The 16,187-nt window shown below is 45.9% G+C and overlaps 1 protein-coding gene across 10 annotated transcripts in view; it reads right to left on the bottom strand.

Moving 5' to 3' along the window:
- The window catches only part of LPP (LIM domain containing preferred translocation partner in lipoma), a 318,284-nt gene that overhangs the window by 250,643 nt on the left and 51,454 nt on the right, over positions 1 to 16,187 (bottom strand). For all 10 annotated transcript variants that reach the window (XM_046898474.1, XM_015291433.4, XM_046898475.1 and 7 more), the window contains one exon: positions 5,953 to 6,052. The gene's annotated coding sequence lies outside the window, so the exon portion shown is untranslated. The remainder of the gene's footprint in view (positions 1 to 5,952; positions 6,053 to 16,187) is intronic.

A 16,187-nucleotide genomic window follows, 5' to 3' on the forward strand; every position in this document is an offset into this window, starting at 1 on the left:
TAAGTATTTTTAAGACATTTATCACTGCAAAGTTCTTCCAGCCAATTTTTTCTCCTGCAAGAAGCATGCCTGCACTTTGCTCCTCGAGGAAGATGTGTCCATGCACGGACTCCTGGCTGCTGACCCTATCCTGCCAGAACACCTCAAGGGGAATTTGATGTAGCTCCATGTATGGGAATGCAGACTCCAGACTGACTGTCCACATGGACTCTCTCCCAAAAACCTCATCACTCTGTTCCCTTCACACCACAGGAAAACTGCCTATGCCCAAAGCAAGTCGCTTCTTGTTGGCCATCATCCCTTATGATCGCCTCACTGCTGCCATGACCAGCCCTGAGTAATCTCATCTAACTTTAAAGCTTAACTCTGCTTTGAGCCAGAGGCTGTACAAGAAACCTGAGAGGTGCTTCCTACATAAGCTACTGGAGGATTACACATCTCCAGTGGGAGCTACAAGGAAATGCCTTCAATCATGCCAGCACCGTAAGGAAGCACCCCAGCTCTTCCCATTAGCGAGGGACCCTCCTGCATGTAGGGACACCCACAAGGGTGCTGCTCTGGCCCCAGCTTGCAGGCACACACCACTGCTGAGCTACAAGGCTGGGTGCAAGGAGATGCTCAGCAGCTAAGATGTCAAACACCATAAAGCCAAACAGGCAGAGCCAGAAGGGGCAATAGCAGGGACCATGCAGGAATCTCCTTGTTCTCTGGACAGAATCAGTGAGTCCTCATGGAGGCACAGAACACATTTCATCTGTAAGTCAAATCACAGCCAAATTTTCATTCCAAGTGAAGTTCCCTGGAAGTTCAGTTCTCCACAGTCAGTTTCTGTGTATTCTATCTTCTTCCCAGGAACATCACCAAGATCTCTGGTTGCTGAGAAAGCCTAAACACTATGTAGAACTTGGCAGCTTCGTGAGAGTGAGAAACGTACCAAGGTACTCATGACTACCCAAGAGTCCAAAACATACAGTTTCTCTGTATGTCCAAAGAATAACATGGGTTTTTGTACCCAAGGAAAAAAGGGGATCTGAAACAACCAGCTCCTTTGAAATGTCACATATTCACAGAAGAAGGTGTCTGTAAAGAGAACATCACTTCTCTAATATGTGCCCAGTTTAGTTTCACCTGTTTCCATGTGCTCCCTTCCCAATTCCTACAACCTGCTTACACATCCTGTTTCACTATGAGCATGAGCTTCTCCCCCAGCGCTGTGCTGCCTTCACTTCTCCTCACAGAGTGAGCTGAAGTAACAGTCAAACTGGGAGCAAAAATAGAAAACAGACAAATTTCCCCTTGTTTGTCCAGGCTGCAAGCATGACTGAGTTGCAGGGACAGCTCTTTCAACACAGGATTTGGGTACCACCTACCAATAGTCCTCCGATGAGAAGAAGGAAGAGTAGTCTCTGAAAGAGCAGTGAGTAGAAAAGCATGACAAGGCACAGCAGGTCTTCCAGCAGGAGGGAGGACAAGGAAAAGGATGCCAAGAACACATGAGAGGAAACCCCACATTTCAGAGATGGGAGGCAGCGCACAGCAGTCTGAGGAGAGATGAGGACGACTACAAGTGCCTATCAGAGGAAGTCAGGCAGAAACTGGAAGGTGTGGAGGAGCCAACTCCAGTGAGGAGTGCTCTGAAAACACCCTCCAACAGCAAAGGAAACTGAGACAGAAAGAGAACACATTTCACACAAATAAACACGACGGCTTGCATGTCTCTGCCCACTGTCACCTCAAAGGTCTGCAGAAGACTTGTGACTACATTTACCCACCCAACGTAGAGCATCTCAACCTGACACGAAGTGAGCTGAACCCCCCCTCTGCAGGAGGCTCCGTCAGCTCCCTTTCACAGAAAGCTGAGCTCTGACTCTGGCACTGTGTCAAGTCTCAGGCAGTAACAGCTTCCAGCAAGCTTTGTAACATCTGTCTCCAGACTCCCCCAACAGCCATGAAGGGAGCAGAAGCGCAGCCCATGAAGCGGCTCCCCGGCATCCCCTACACACAGCACCTTCGGAACTGCTCCTCTCATCCAACACATCTTTTCCTTGACAGACCTCTTCTTTTAGCACTTCTCAAGTTGTTAAACCTCACTTCTTTATTTATGAGCTACAGCTTCTTATTTTAAACATCCACATTAAACTTGGCCCTCCCGAAATCTTGCCATGCTGGCAGCCAATGGCTTTGTGTGCACAGAAACCCATGCACATCACAGCTACGCATCTGGAATAACAAAACATTCTCTAATGTGACCTCAAAGGAAGAACAGAAACAGCAGGGTCACCCAAAGCCCCCAAATGCAAAGCCACCATCTATCCATTCACCCTCGGAAAGAGCAGCATCACTGCCCAAGTACACTATAGGGGCTGTGCCATCAGTAGGGGTCCCTGAACACCCATCAGTATTCTGACCCTGGCTTTAAAAGGGCCACTCAGGATGTTGTGAGGAGCCATCGGTATTGTTCGGCTGAGTTCCGAATATCACAACCTGCTCCAGACCTGAGGTTTTGCTATCCTGTCTTCCCACCCCAAGTGCATTCACTGAGAGTTTTTAAGAAAGAGGGGGAAAAAAAAAAAAAGGCCTTGGACAATTTTCAGGCCTTCTGATTTAGCTATTAAAAAAAAAAAAAAACACCCTACATCGTTTCCCTCTTGTTTTTCTAAATAAAAATAATGTATAGCCCTAACTTGATAATAAATACGCTCAGAAGCTGTCTTTAAGTAAAAGCTTTTGATAACAAATTGCCTATGCTAACTGCTATTTTACTGTTGAATTTTTTATTGTTGCTTAAGCACTGCAATTATGCTAATAAGCCTGCGAGGATGGTACACTAAAGCATTGAATGTGACAGATATAATACTCAATAAAATGTTAATCTTACCTGAAAATTGGAATCAACAGCCTTATTAGTATTTATGGATATGGCATCTTCAACGTGTTTCTTAAAAGGAATATATATATGCAATGGATATTTTCAAAAATACCTTGCTATTTCTCGTGCCTCCATGTGATTTAATTCAGGGTGCGTATTACCCCTGCTGCTAACTTCCAGTCCCTTTTGAATCAGGAAAAAACCATTCTGGTGTTAGAGCTACACCGAACTCCCGCACCACTGAATGCTTTTCCCCTCCAAACCTACAGGTGAGATGGTCTCTGACCCAAATGTGGGCTTTGCTGCCATGCTTTCACTTGCTCACCTATGAAAGAAGCCAAAAACAACCTCAAAATATTCACATGCTTCTGACATAAGCTGTATTTACTTCCGTGATCGGGCTGTATCAACAGACCATTCCTACACAGCACACTGGTGTGGCTCTCAGACACTGCAGGCTAATGCTTAAATAACAGCCTGCTGCCTTACAGCCTCGCTGCTCTCACCCAAAGAAGTTAATTCCACTGACAGGACTGCAGAAACGTCAATAAGACACCATTCCGCCTCCTGACAGACAAACGAGGTTCTTGCTCCTGGATGCTGAGAGCCTCCTCTGTGGAAAACACGAGACAGGAGCCATCCAGGAACTGCTTCGATGAATATCGACAATGGGGAAAACCCAAGCGGCTGCCCACCAAAACAAGCCATTTCCAAAGCACACAAAAAGAATCACACGAGCTGCCCACACTCCCGGCACAAAACACACAGGGACTTTCTTGAGCATCGCCCGCAATGCACACCAGCTTGCTCTCAGGTCAGGACATCCCTTCTTACGTTTATGAAAGGAAAGAGGACTGCTTTGGAGGATACATTGGTCAGGGCAGTTCCACAAGACCTCATTTGCAGATGTAGGCACGGAGCACAGCATTAGAAAAAAAAAAAAAGAATTTTCAGTTGCAAAATCATTCAAATAAAACTACAGAATTGACTGAGCTCGCACCTCGGAGAGCTGCGACATACACCTCGGGGCTCCTCTGCCCCAGGTTTGCCCCAGCACGAGGTGCCAGGCTCCGGATCTTCAGGTCCAGCCGGCAAGTCAAGCACCACACCACTGCTGTGCGCTGCAAGGCAACCACTCCCACAGAGACAGCAGGGCTCAGCTCTGAGCCTGGTCGTTATTTTCAGCCCTCGGGGGAAATGTGAATTGAATTTTGGCATATTGTTTTCTTTTGCTAAGCAGCAATGCTTGAATGTTAACTCCGATCCTGACAGGCATATGTATATTCTTTGCAAATAATCTCACCCTGACCAGTCCAAAAGGCCAAAATCATAAAGAAGAACTATAAACAAGAACAAGCTTGGAAAACGGTCAATACCATTGGCACAACCTCTCAACCAATTAACCATCTTCGCCACAAGGTGAACTGCAAGCTCTTGGATTTATTTGATTGATTGAGATCAAAAGATCAGAGGGCACAGAGGAAATTGCATCCTTCTATGCATGAGTGCTGCTTTTGAGATTTGAGCAGATACTTGCAGGAATTTTAAAACTCAAAGGGGAAAAAAAACCAACATTTAAAGGTGGTTTCAGAAAGGCATCCCCATATTTCTCCCTTGACACCGTCTGCATTTTTTAGAGCTATTTGAACGGTTCCTTCACGCTCCTGCAGCCCTGGGACCCAACAGCTTATCTCTGCTAAACAGAAGATGCTAACAAACAATAAGACACTCGTATAACTTCAGAGAAGACATCGCTATTTGCTGACATTAAGGATGAAAGGCAAATTTAGAGAAACCAAACAAATCCCAAGTGAAGTCCAACAGGAGGCTGAAGAATTCCCTACTGCTATTCGGGTGTCCTCAGACACAGGACATGCATCTCACTACACTTCTTGGCTGCACAAGGAAGATGAAGTGCCTTCAATTTGCTCCTCTGGCAGCGATCACACAGAGGCACTGGGGCTGCCTGAGCCCTTGGGAGGTTTGTCACCTGCAGCTCCTGGGGGAGCAAGGGAGAAGCAAGGGGACTGAGTGAGCAGCCATCCTTAGGACACAGTTTCAACACAGAACAGGCCTGCAGTGCGTTCGCTGCCAAGACAGGACAAAGAAACACAAGGAAGAACAGGAACAGAAGAACAAGAAAAGAAATATGAAACTCTGCCATCCCATCAGCCCTTGAACCAAAGAGAAAAGCAAACATTTGGTTCTCATGCTTGTGTTCCACGTATGGTTTATATTTTGCTCAGTATACCTGAATCTGTAGCATTGTCCTCTCACATCTGACCTATACAGGTGTGATTATCTGCCCGAGAATAAGAGAAAAACCCTTAATATGGATCACAGAAGAGACCCATACTTCCAAGAATTTGCTATAAAGGAACAAGAATTGGTATAGCCTCCTGGTTCTGTCACAGGTTTAGATTACTTGGTGCCAAGACCAAGGGCTGAACTCCTTTTCTACATGCTTGCACTTCACTCCAGAAGGAGGACATCACCTTTCAGGTAGCAAAGACTATTGCCATAGATTCAGAGCTCATCACCAGACCAGGCAGCTCCCTCTGCACACGTACACTGAGCTGTTCTTTTTACCTTATCAGTTTTGAATAACGTTAAGATAAGAATTTCACCTTCTCCGACTTCTAACCTTCAACAGGCTAGAGGGACTTTCCAGAAGTCATCCTGCCTGTTTCCGCGCTACATGAAAGGACCAGTTCTCCTAAAGCACATCCAATGAGGCTTTTTAAGCTGATTCTAAAACCTTTCCAACAAACAACTGAAACTCCACAAGCTTCTCAGGTAGTCCATCCGGAGCTCAGCTCTTCTCAATGCAAGAGAATTCATTTACTAACGTCTCAATGCATTTACTAACATCTCATCTAAATTTCTCTTGCCGCAACCTAAGCCTGCGATTTGTCTTACTTACAATGAGCAGATTTACAGTTTGTTCCTTCTCTCCACAAGTTCACTGCTGCCAAAATTCACAAACTGAGGCACCAGTGTGGCTTGCCCTTTCTTTGCCATTTTGCTTTTGCTCAAAGTGTGTTCTTAGTCTTGTGTCTCTGCATGCGTATTTCTTTTCTTACCCCAACAAAACAGGCAGCTAGGATATCACAAGGCTGTTTCAAGAGAAGGCGCTCCCATCCAAAGGCTGATGCAGTCAGGCACACCCAATTATAAGGCACTCTGAAAGAAAAAGAAAAAAAAAAAGATTTGTTTTTAGGACGGTATGCAAAGGGTCCAGTAATAAACCAACAACTGTGAACTGCAATTTATTTCACTCTTCTATTGAGCATTCAAATAGATCTTCAAAAGCAACATCAATGACTGCAGATACATCATATGCCACCACTCAAACTTTGCCACATTTTCTCTAGCAACCACCACAAGGATTTGATAGATCTTCATTCTACTAAACAGGGCACCACTGACTTTGCATCACGTTCTGCCAAGCTACACGCAGTGGCCAGCACACATCAAAATCAGATGGCTCCAACTCCAGCACTTTATTCATTGTGACAGAGGACAAATCTTAATGTCGCCACTGGTGACTTTATTTTCAGTGTCACTGAAACCAACAGAGACAAGACTACTTTAAGATTTGAGCGTGTGTAATTATGGGATAGACCCAGAGGAAAGAAGTCAGATTCAATGAAAGGCTGAATAACTTCTGTGTGCACAACATATGCACTACCTCCCAGTCTGCAGGGTGCTCTGCGTAGCAAAAAGAAATCCTTCTCCTGAACGAAAGGGTTTGGTGATAAAGGAGAAAGAAGAAAGAAAGGATTTATACGAGCAGTGTTGGGAAACACAGGGGGAGAGTTCTGAATAGCAAAAGCATCCAAAATTTCACGAGATAACAAGCAACAAGGGAGAGCAGTGATAATACATCTGCTTTCCTATTTGTGTAAGCAATCAATTTGCCACAACAGCACCTTTGAATGGATTATTTCTTGTACTCCATCCAGTCACAATCCCTTTCTCCCATTAGTAGGGAATGCTGGTAGCATCCACTTGGGATGTCTTTTTTTCTCTTCAGTCCTTCTCAGCTGCCCCGGACTTTTGCTTTCCTTGATCATTTCCCTCTTCCCAATACAGCCCTGCTGCTGTCAGCACAGGAAAGTGACGTGCTCCTATTTAGCATACGCTTGATAACAGAACTTTTGTTTTCAAGGCTAAAGACAAATACCTGCACTAATAATGTCCTACAGCACACAGTAGCTGAGGAGACTAAGCAATAAATGCCTTGTACTGAAGATGTAGAACTCAAAGAATCTCAGCAGTGCAGATGGCCAACTAATGAAGGAGTTCAAACAGACATCTATCTTTAACGATGCAAAGAGCTTTACGATTTCCACAGAATCACCTGTAGTATCAGAGACATTACCTCCCAAAATGCCAGTGGGAGATATGGATGTTCAGCAATGGGATATAGATGTGAGGAGTGCTTCCACCGGGAATATAGACCCATTTCTATGGCAGTATTAGAACAGCTGTTGAAAACCATGAAGTAGTATTGAATGGCAGCTCGGGACAGGGAGCCAAGAAGGCTACCACATGCAATTGAAACTGCCAAGGGATTAAGCTAGGTCAAATGTAATTACACAAAACTGGAACTTGGCCAGGGTGCTGGCTGGTTTAAGAAAATTAAAAGAGGTGTTCAAAAGTTTCAGAGATAGAGTCCTTCTGTTAATTATTTGGTGAGTCAGGTGCTGAAGTCTCAGTACTCTGGGAGGCTGTCTGAAAAAAAGGGGAAAAATGAGGCATAAACTTAAAAGGCATTAGGAGTGATTATCAAGAGCCTTTGTTCTCCCATGGCAATGCTTGCTGCACTACTGCGTGAATGCCTTTCATGTTCACGCTGAAAAGTAGCCTTAGTGCCTTTGATACTTCTGGGAGGAAACATTTAAGTGTACAAATATCCCACTGTCAGAAGTTCCAGACAACAGTCAAGGAACATCAACATATCCGAGCCAGGTCAGATCCAGCTCTCAGGCAATGTTTCTGCTGAAGGGAGGAATGCAAACAGAGACATTTAGAAGCTCATTTAGACCCTAAGCAATGTTTACCCTACTTGCTGGTGATGTATGAAGGCCAGGTCACATGGAAATCCAGGCTGCAACCATGCAGGACAGCGTTCTTCTTACTTTCTTACAGTTTTGGGAAGATGGAAAGCACTTGAGGTAAAAAGGAGATAAGAAAAGGTGCTTTCATGGTCAGTACGGTCCTCAAGGATGACAAAGAGAAGCTAAAAAAAAGGAAGTAGACAGACTCCTTAGCAGGGTCTCTAGTGACAGGACAAGGGGAAATGTCAAACTAAAAGAGGGGACATTCAGACTGGATATAAGGAAGAAGTTTTTTACAGTAAGGGTGGTGAGATACTGGCACAGGTTGCCCAGAGAGGCGGTGGGTACCCCTTCCCTAGAGGCACCCAAGGTCAGCCTGCACAGGGCTCTGAGCACATGATGGAGCTGTGGGTATCCTTGTTCAGTGCAGGGAGTTGGACCACATGGCCTTTAACTCAAACAATTGTATGATTCTATGAACAACAGAGAAGAGGAAAGGCACACTTTTTTTTAACTCAAGATATTTAATGCCTAAATTAAAGTACAGAGAGATCAAATCCAGAAAAGATGAGTATTAACAGCTACTGATGAACAGTCACAAGCTCTGTTCAATTTCTGAGACTTGTACTACAGCCATAAACAAAATATGGAGTTTTCCAGAGAATAAGAATAATAAAAAAGCCTTCTAAGTCTCAGTTTTGGCACCTGATAGTTGTAGCTGCCTCTGCTACCTCTGAATCTGAAATTTATCATTAGAGATACAGTCATTACTGTCTTTGAAACAGCTGGATTTGACAGTAAAAGCAGTATGGAATTGGAGATTAACCTTTTTGGGTAGTTTATTTGGTGAACTGTTCAGCTGATGCACATTAAACAAACCAATTTTTAGACTGATGTGAAAATAACAGAAAGATTAGACAGCAATCTTCCCAACAAGCGCCGCACACTGCGCACAGTGAGTGACACGGCTTCCTCTGGAAGCAACGGCAGGTGAACACACAGCCGAAGGCTCTGCCATATCAATTTCATGCACTTTTTTTTTTCCCTTTTCAGAAAACAAGCCAAGAAGAGACAGGCGTTTCGCAGCACAGACTGGTGCAACTTGCGCTAATGGCACAAGCAGAGATGCAAGAAGCGCTCCGTTCCCTTTGTGCAGAACTCGTCAATGGGAACAAGTCATAGAGGGGACAAGGAAAAAGGGTTTCTTGCTCACTGCCAAAGGGACAGGAAGGCCAGTGTGAGCAGAGCATGCAGGTAGAGGTTCTCTGCAGCCAAAGCAGTAAGGAACTAATGCCACTGACAGCCTCCAGTGCCTGCCACGAAGCACAGGGAGGTGGGATGAGAAGCACTGATGCCAAGCAGTAATAAGGATGGAATCACACCTGCTTCTCAAATCAGATTTTTTTGCCTAGGTTACTTGTTATTAAAAGAAATTCTAAGTTCAAGCATGCAGGGACATCCTGTTAGCTGCATTAAATTAAAGGGATGATTCAAGAGGGAACAGCTTTCAGGAGGCAGGGAGGGGGGAATCAATTTCAGGTTGCTACAGACAACTGGGCTTTTTCCTGTCAGACTAAATCCGATTCAGCTCTACAAACCCACAATGGAACAGTCCCTGAAATACAGCACACACACACTAAGTAAATAAATGCACTAAAATACACGCTCATGTCATCTCCTGAATTTGACCAGCTGAACTAAGGGCGTGCTCCTGCCTGCCAACTGCAACACAACGAGCACAGAGCTTTGGCTCAGCACTGACTTTCTGACTGCAAGTTCAACGCCTATCACTGCCTTACAGGGAAAAAGGTATTTAATGGCAAAGTGGCATTCTGCACAACGAAGCAGAGCAGAGCATGGTGATTTGGGCCGCCCTTCCACAGGCTCTGGGCTTACAGCGAGGTCTAAAGGCTGTTAAGTGACCAAATAAATCCATCTCGATCAATCCCTCTGTGAAGAACACAGGAAACAGTTCCATCCTACAGTATTATGAGTCTTAATTTTATGGAGCAGTTGATGTTTTTCCAATGAAAGGTACCATTAAAATACAAGATTTTATTACCAAAATCAATGATGTGTGCAGAGACAGTCCCTCACGGCTTTTAAAAAATGTCTATGAATAATTATAGAACTGATAGCAGTAGAGAACACTGTACAATTATTACTGCTGTTTTACAGGATTCTCTAATAGCGACGGCCCCACTTCTCGTAAGACACCTTCAGGCAGTACCACAAAAAACATAAATAAGGACAAGGCAACAAAAGCTCAGCGCTCTATCGCACTTAGAGGGTGCAAATATGTTGCTTATTTTATGTTTCTTGTGGCTGGGTTTTTTTATTTATATTTTTTTTCCCAGCAAGAAGTAAACATTCTGGAAACAAATACATCTCAACGCTTACAGAAATGGTTACCAGTTGCATTTCACTTTCTCTACCAATTCCAATGTTTTGTCACATTAGAAAAGCAAGTGGAGGAGATTCACTCCCCTTTAAGCCCATCCGAAGTGGAACTAAGAGCCACCAATCTCATGGTGCTCCTTAACCACAGCTCAGGTGTTTGCAACACCTTAAAGCCCTCTGTAAGCAAGGCACATGCTGGGGACAAAAAGCCCGGACACCTCTATCTCTAGGAAGGTTCCCACTCAGTTCCAGCACGCCATGCTACCACTGCCCTCCCCAAGTGAGGACTGGACACACTGGCAGTGCCTCCGGTCCTCCAGAGCTTCCTGCTCTCAACCAGCGGCCACCACCCATATCAGCACCATCATAAAGAGCTCACACAGTCAAGGCACTGAGACACTCCAAACTCAACACTCACCAAGCCTGCCTACTTTCCAGCAAGTTCTGGCTAATGCACACAGAGCACCGTTAAGTCAAACATAGCTACATGCTTGCAAGAGCCCAGGGTATACACAGAGGAAAAAAAAACCTCAAGCCTCCTTACTCCACCTGGCTTTAAACAACCTCCGGATGTGTGTGAGGATGGATGAGGAATGAGTGGCAAGAATACTCAACAGATGTTTTCATTAGCATAAATTTGCCATTCATTCCTCTTTCTTCTACTATCACAAACTCCTCTATTATCCTCGCCGGATAATTTACAGAGCTTATTGCAAAGTACAGTCTCAGAGAACAGAGACAGCATACACTTGGTAATGTACAAGTTCAAAGAGCTGAGCCATGCATGACCTGCCAGCAGACTGTTGCTATTTTCTTGCATATATAAAAGAGCACTGCTTTCGTGCAGCGCTGGAACTTGTCATCATGAAACACCCTCCTATTACAACATGACCCAGAGGAGCTACTATTTTGAGTCCTAATAACGTGCCTGGTTTTACAGGAAAGCATGAAGGCAAGTAACATGGAATAACCCAGATGTCAACTGCAGAAACAGATGGGAATCTCACAAAGCTCCACAGCTTGCCTCGTTCGGGTGCTGTCATAGCCCATTCTCTACATGGGAAAGCACGGTGCAGCAGTCAGATGAAAGGAGCACGTGGAATTAAGGCGCATCATCACCTCCACAAGACCTATGAAGAGACAGCTGAGGACTGCTTTCCAGGCATGTGGAGCCCAAGGCAATAAAACATGACTCAAAGCTGTGAGGCTGTTTTCTCCCCGACCAGAAACGCCTGTTGGCCAAGTGACGGTTGCTCTATTCTCCCAGCTTTCTGACCCCACAAAACGCAAACAGCACTGAAGGAAAGGTCGCACCCCTGGTCTGGGAAAAGCTTTTTCTTGGCAAGTGAATGGAGATGGAACTGGCTGGAGGTGCTCCTGTGAGCGTGGCCCCGGGTGCTGCAGGCAGACCGCCTTCAGACTGTGCTGTGATTCGCCCTGCTGTGGCTTCCCGGCCACAATTTGCCTTCCAAACAATCTAGGAAACCACTGCACCTGCAGTGGTGGTTCGGCTCCTGTGACCTATAGGAGGTGTCTGCAGACAATGAGTCAGTGGCAAACCAGGAGTGGTGATGGACTGGCCTGACCTTCCTCATTTGAACTCACAAGAGGATCCAAAACTGAGGCTAACAAACCAGAACTTCCAAAACTCATGCAAACTGGGAGAAATCAAGACTCCTGTTAAATAAACATAGGGCTGGTGCTTTGAACTGGAGGTCCGAGCTCACCCAACAGCCCCGGAGCAGCCAGCCATTCATGCGTGCAGCTGTCGCAGGAGAAGGCTGAAGCCAGAGCATGAATGAAGCATGGGGATCGATTCCCTTATCTACCCTCTGCCTACCACTAACTGGATGATGCTATTCAGGGAATATATAATTTAAAGACAGAGGCTAATGATGAATCAAGATTGATTTTTTGGACAACCAAGGCAAGAAAATAAATGTAATTGCAGTCTACCTGCTTGTAGCTTGCCAGGAGTTACAGCGAGTTTCAGAACAATCTGGCTCCTTTCCCCTTCCTCATCCCAGCCCCTTCACCTCCTGTATTCCACCAAAGAAGGAAAGACCCTTACAGAAAAGCAGTTCACTTGGACAAGACAGCAAGCGCTGCTGGAGCCAGCTCAATGCTGGCTTCCCTCTCCCTGCCAAGCAGTACAGAGCGACTTAATGGACATGCAGAGGGTTGACTTTCTGGGGAAAAGCAAATTCCGCGTGTGCAGTTGTGAGGAATGCATTCTATGTCTGGTATTCACGCTGCACTCCCTTTTCCTGTTCCTTTTTTTTTTTTGCCGTATATGGAGCTGAGCACAGCCGGCGGGGCCAGGGAGGGCAGTGCTGCGTGCTCAACGCCTTTCTACTTCCGACTCTGTTTGTCTTTACTGGAAATCCAATCGATCCGTCTAGGAAAAAGGCGAGCGCACGCACTGCAGCGTGACGGCTCAGACACCCCGCTGCTCCCACACAGGGCAAAAGGAGCAAGCTGAACCAGCCCACCCCAGCTACAATCCTGAAGGGCTGTTTCCCAGGCTTAGCAGCACTCAAGCTGTAAAGGCAACCCGGCCTTCGGTGCACGCAGCTGGAGCTGGGAGGATTACGTGACCTCAGCACAGCGATACTCGCCCTCTGTAACACAGCTGGGCCAGAAACAGCAGTGCGGGACTGTGCAGATGCAAATCGCTGGGAGTTCTTCACTAGTCCTGACAACTTCTAAGTCCATCACAGCAATTTCAAAAGCAGCCTGGGACTTCCATGTCCAGGATGCAATTACAATATTATGTGCTAAAAAATAAAAGCTTTTTGCCACTGCTGCTTCCACAGCAATCAACCGACTCCTCTTGTGGGCATCCAGAATCCCAAGCAAGACCATGCTAGAACTGGCAAGGAATTAGGCAAGAACCCTTAAAGGAATGAGCACCGTGGTCCATTTCCTCCAGTGTCTCATCTTTGACCTTGGCTGGTTCTCAACCCCTGAAGGATGATGCAAAACCTCCATGGCAGGCACGCAACACTGTGACCCACATGCCATCCCATTCCAGTGTCCAAGGGATAAAGGCTAACAAGAACCTGAGTCAGGAGGTTTAATACAGCTTCCAATTTTATTTTGTTCCCTTGCCAATAGTCATTAGCACTGAAGTAATTCTTTACATGCACAGAAGCATCCAAACTACCTTTGGATCTTACATCACTGGCTTCAACAACCTCCATGCTCTGAATTACAGGACAGTGATAGAGCTTCACCTTTACCAGTTTCAAAACTGTCATCTTTCAGCTTTCACCATTACTCAGCAGCAATGAGCCCATCCAGCCACACATCCTGTCCTCACTCTCTGCCAAACATGCTACATCCCATCCCTTCCCTTGCACCAGCACCTTAGGCTCATGCAAAAAATGCAAGAAAAAGCACAGTCAGGTGGCAGGACCACTTGGCCAGGAGCAGGCCAAGGCACTGCAGGACCAGCTGTCACCCAGCCAAAGCAGCCACAATTCCCTGGGAGGACTGGTCACATCTCTACCTGTGCTGAGTTCCGTGCACTCAGCCAGGAACCTCTTCAACCAGTTCTGCCACTCACAGATTCCCTCTATGTCAAAATACCGTCTTCTACCTTTTGCCCAATGGATTCAAATGGAGCCAGGGATGCTCGGAAGCAGTTGTGGAGTTGCTTGGATGAAGACACACAGCTGAAACTTGGCCGGGGGAGGGGAAGGTTTCTAGCCTCATTAATAACAGCCTGAAATTAAAAGCAGAGCTTGTAGTACAGCTGTGATTCCAGCTACCCTGCTGCTTGTGTTAACAGTGTGGCTTTATTATGGTCAGGGATTAAAAACAGCTCCAACAATTAAAAGAAAAAAAATAAAAATACGGAAAGAAAAAGAACCACCACCAACAAAAAAAATCAGTAAAATACAAAATTCCTGTGGCCTGGAATGATTAGCAAAAATAAGCTATGGGCTGTCAGGAGAAAGAGTGAATGCTTCCTTCCTGCTGCCAGCCGGCCTGCTTTCCATACGTGCCCCACTGAGTAGCCACATCCCATGCCCACAAGACTGCTCGGTGCCCTGCAGGGCCAGCACCAGCCACAGCCACTAGTCCCCATGGGGTGTCACCTCCTGCCCCAACGTGGGTGCCCTGCTAGCATCCCACTCCCAGTCAGCAGCTTGGACACGCTCCTCGCTCCCACTGTCTAAATGCTAAGGCAATAAAAACAAAAGGTCTTGCAATCAGTGACTAATGTGCCTGGAACTTGTTGGGAGCCACCAGCTCTCTCAGAGCAGACAGAGAAGGAGGAGTGATGAGAGCATTAGGGTCAACCTGGCTGCTCTTACGGGCCAGGATGAGGAGTGCTTGTTCCTTGGAAGTGAGCTGGTTGCCCAACCATTCCTGAAGAGATGAATACCTGCTGTGCTGTGTAGGATGTGTTCCTGGAGAGCAGCAGACAGTGGTGGGACAGCACGCATAAGCAGCCCAACTGAGCACTTGGTCATAGATTCATAAGGGTTGGAAAAGATCACTAAGATCATCTAGTCCAACCATCAACCCATCTCTGCTGCATTGTTAAGAAATATAAATTAAAAGCAATAAATTCATGAGAAAGACAGGGCTCCCACCACCCCAGCAGGACCTGCTGCTCCTCTCTGGTTACAACACACAGAGGCAAGAGGTCCAACATCACCAAGGAAGAGATGGTCTTTCAATGTTTGTTTCTTACTTACTATCTTTACCACCCAAATTGCCATTTCTTATCCTGCTCAGGACAAATGCGGTTCACATCACAGCAGCACCCCAGCAGTAAAAGTGACAGTGAGAGCACCAAACAGATCCCAGAGCCCTGCCCTTGCTCTGAGACGGACACAGAATCACATTCAATTCACAGCTTCCTTACCAGTGATGTGACTATTAAATGGCACAAAAGGCCTTTGCTATTTTTTGGAGGCAGGTGAGTTTATTGGTGGATTTGGGTGAGTTTTTGCTGCTCTAATGAAAGATTATGATGCCTGAAGCAAATAAAGAGTGCTAGTTATATGACAATGCATGTGTCTCGGCAGTTGTTCCCAAAAGCATGCCAAGAACATTTTACACTGTTTAAACTCAGAAACTCTAAGCCAGTCTGTGCAAACCCTTTAACATTCCCTTCACTGTAGGACTACAAAGTGCTTCAATTGAATTACACTTTGAGCCGAGTATGCAAAAATATCACAGCTAAGGTGGCAAGTCCCCAGTAACCACACAGCTGTCTGCACCACGTCCAGGGCTGGTGTGATAGCATTAAGAAAACCCAAACCTCTTTTTTTCCCAGCAGAAGTCTCCAGTATTTTGAAAACATTTAAATTAAAACTAATAAACCCCACAACACACTTGCCTTCTCAGACACCAGAGCACTTTCTAAATACCAAGGTGACTGCAATCAAGAGTCGCTGTGGCTTAGCAGATTTCGGTGAATTGACTTCCCAGTGGTTTCAGCTGAAGCACTTTGCCTCCCCCATTTGCAGTGGGCTGGGTGCATGCAGCTGCTGCACCTCTGCTATCGTTCAGCTGCAGTGGTGCACCAGCTCCCTGCAGCCCTGCGATGGGAAGCATTATCCCCTCCTTGCAGGGAGGTAAAATGCAATCTCAAGAACACCACCTCACCAAAAAATAATAATCAAGAGGAAAAAAAAAGCAATCACCACCACCCGCCTCCCACAGTCCAAGAGATGAAGTTGTAAGCTATGCTGTCCCATCACACTCAGTTACAGCCCCTGCAATCAATCATGCTTTTAATCAGACCATTCAGAACCTGTACCAGAAGCAGAAATAATAGGGTGTCACCCAGCTACCCATGAACAAGAGGTGGAGCCCATGGTGTGTCTCATCTAGAA

The sequence above is a fragment of the Gallus gallus genome, chromosome 9, assembly GCF_016699485.2.
Source record: "Gallus gallus isolate bGalGal1 chromosome 9, bGalGal1.mat.broiler.GRCg7b, whole genome shotgun sequence".
Lineage (NCBI taxonomy): Eukaryota > Metazoa > Chordata > Aves > Galliformes > Phasianidae > Gallus > Gallus gallus.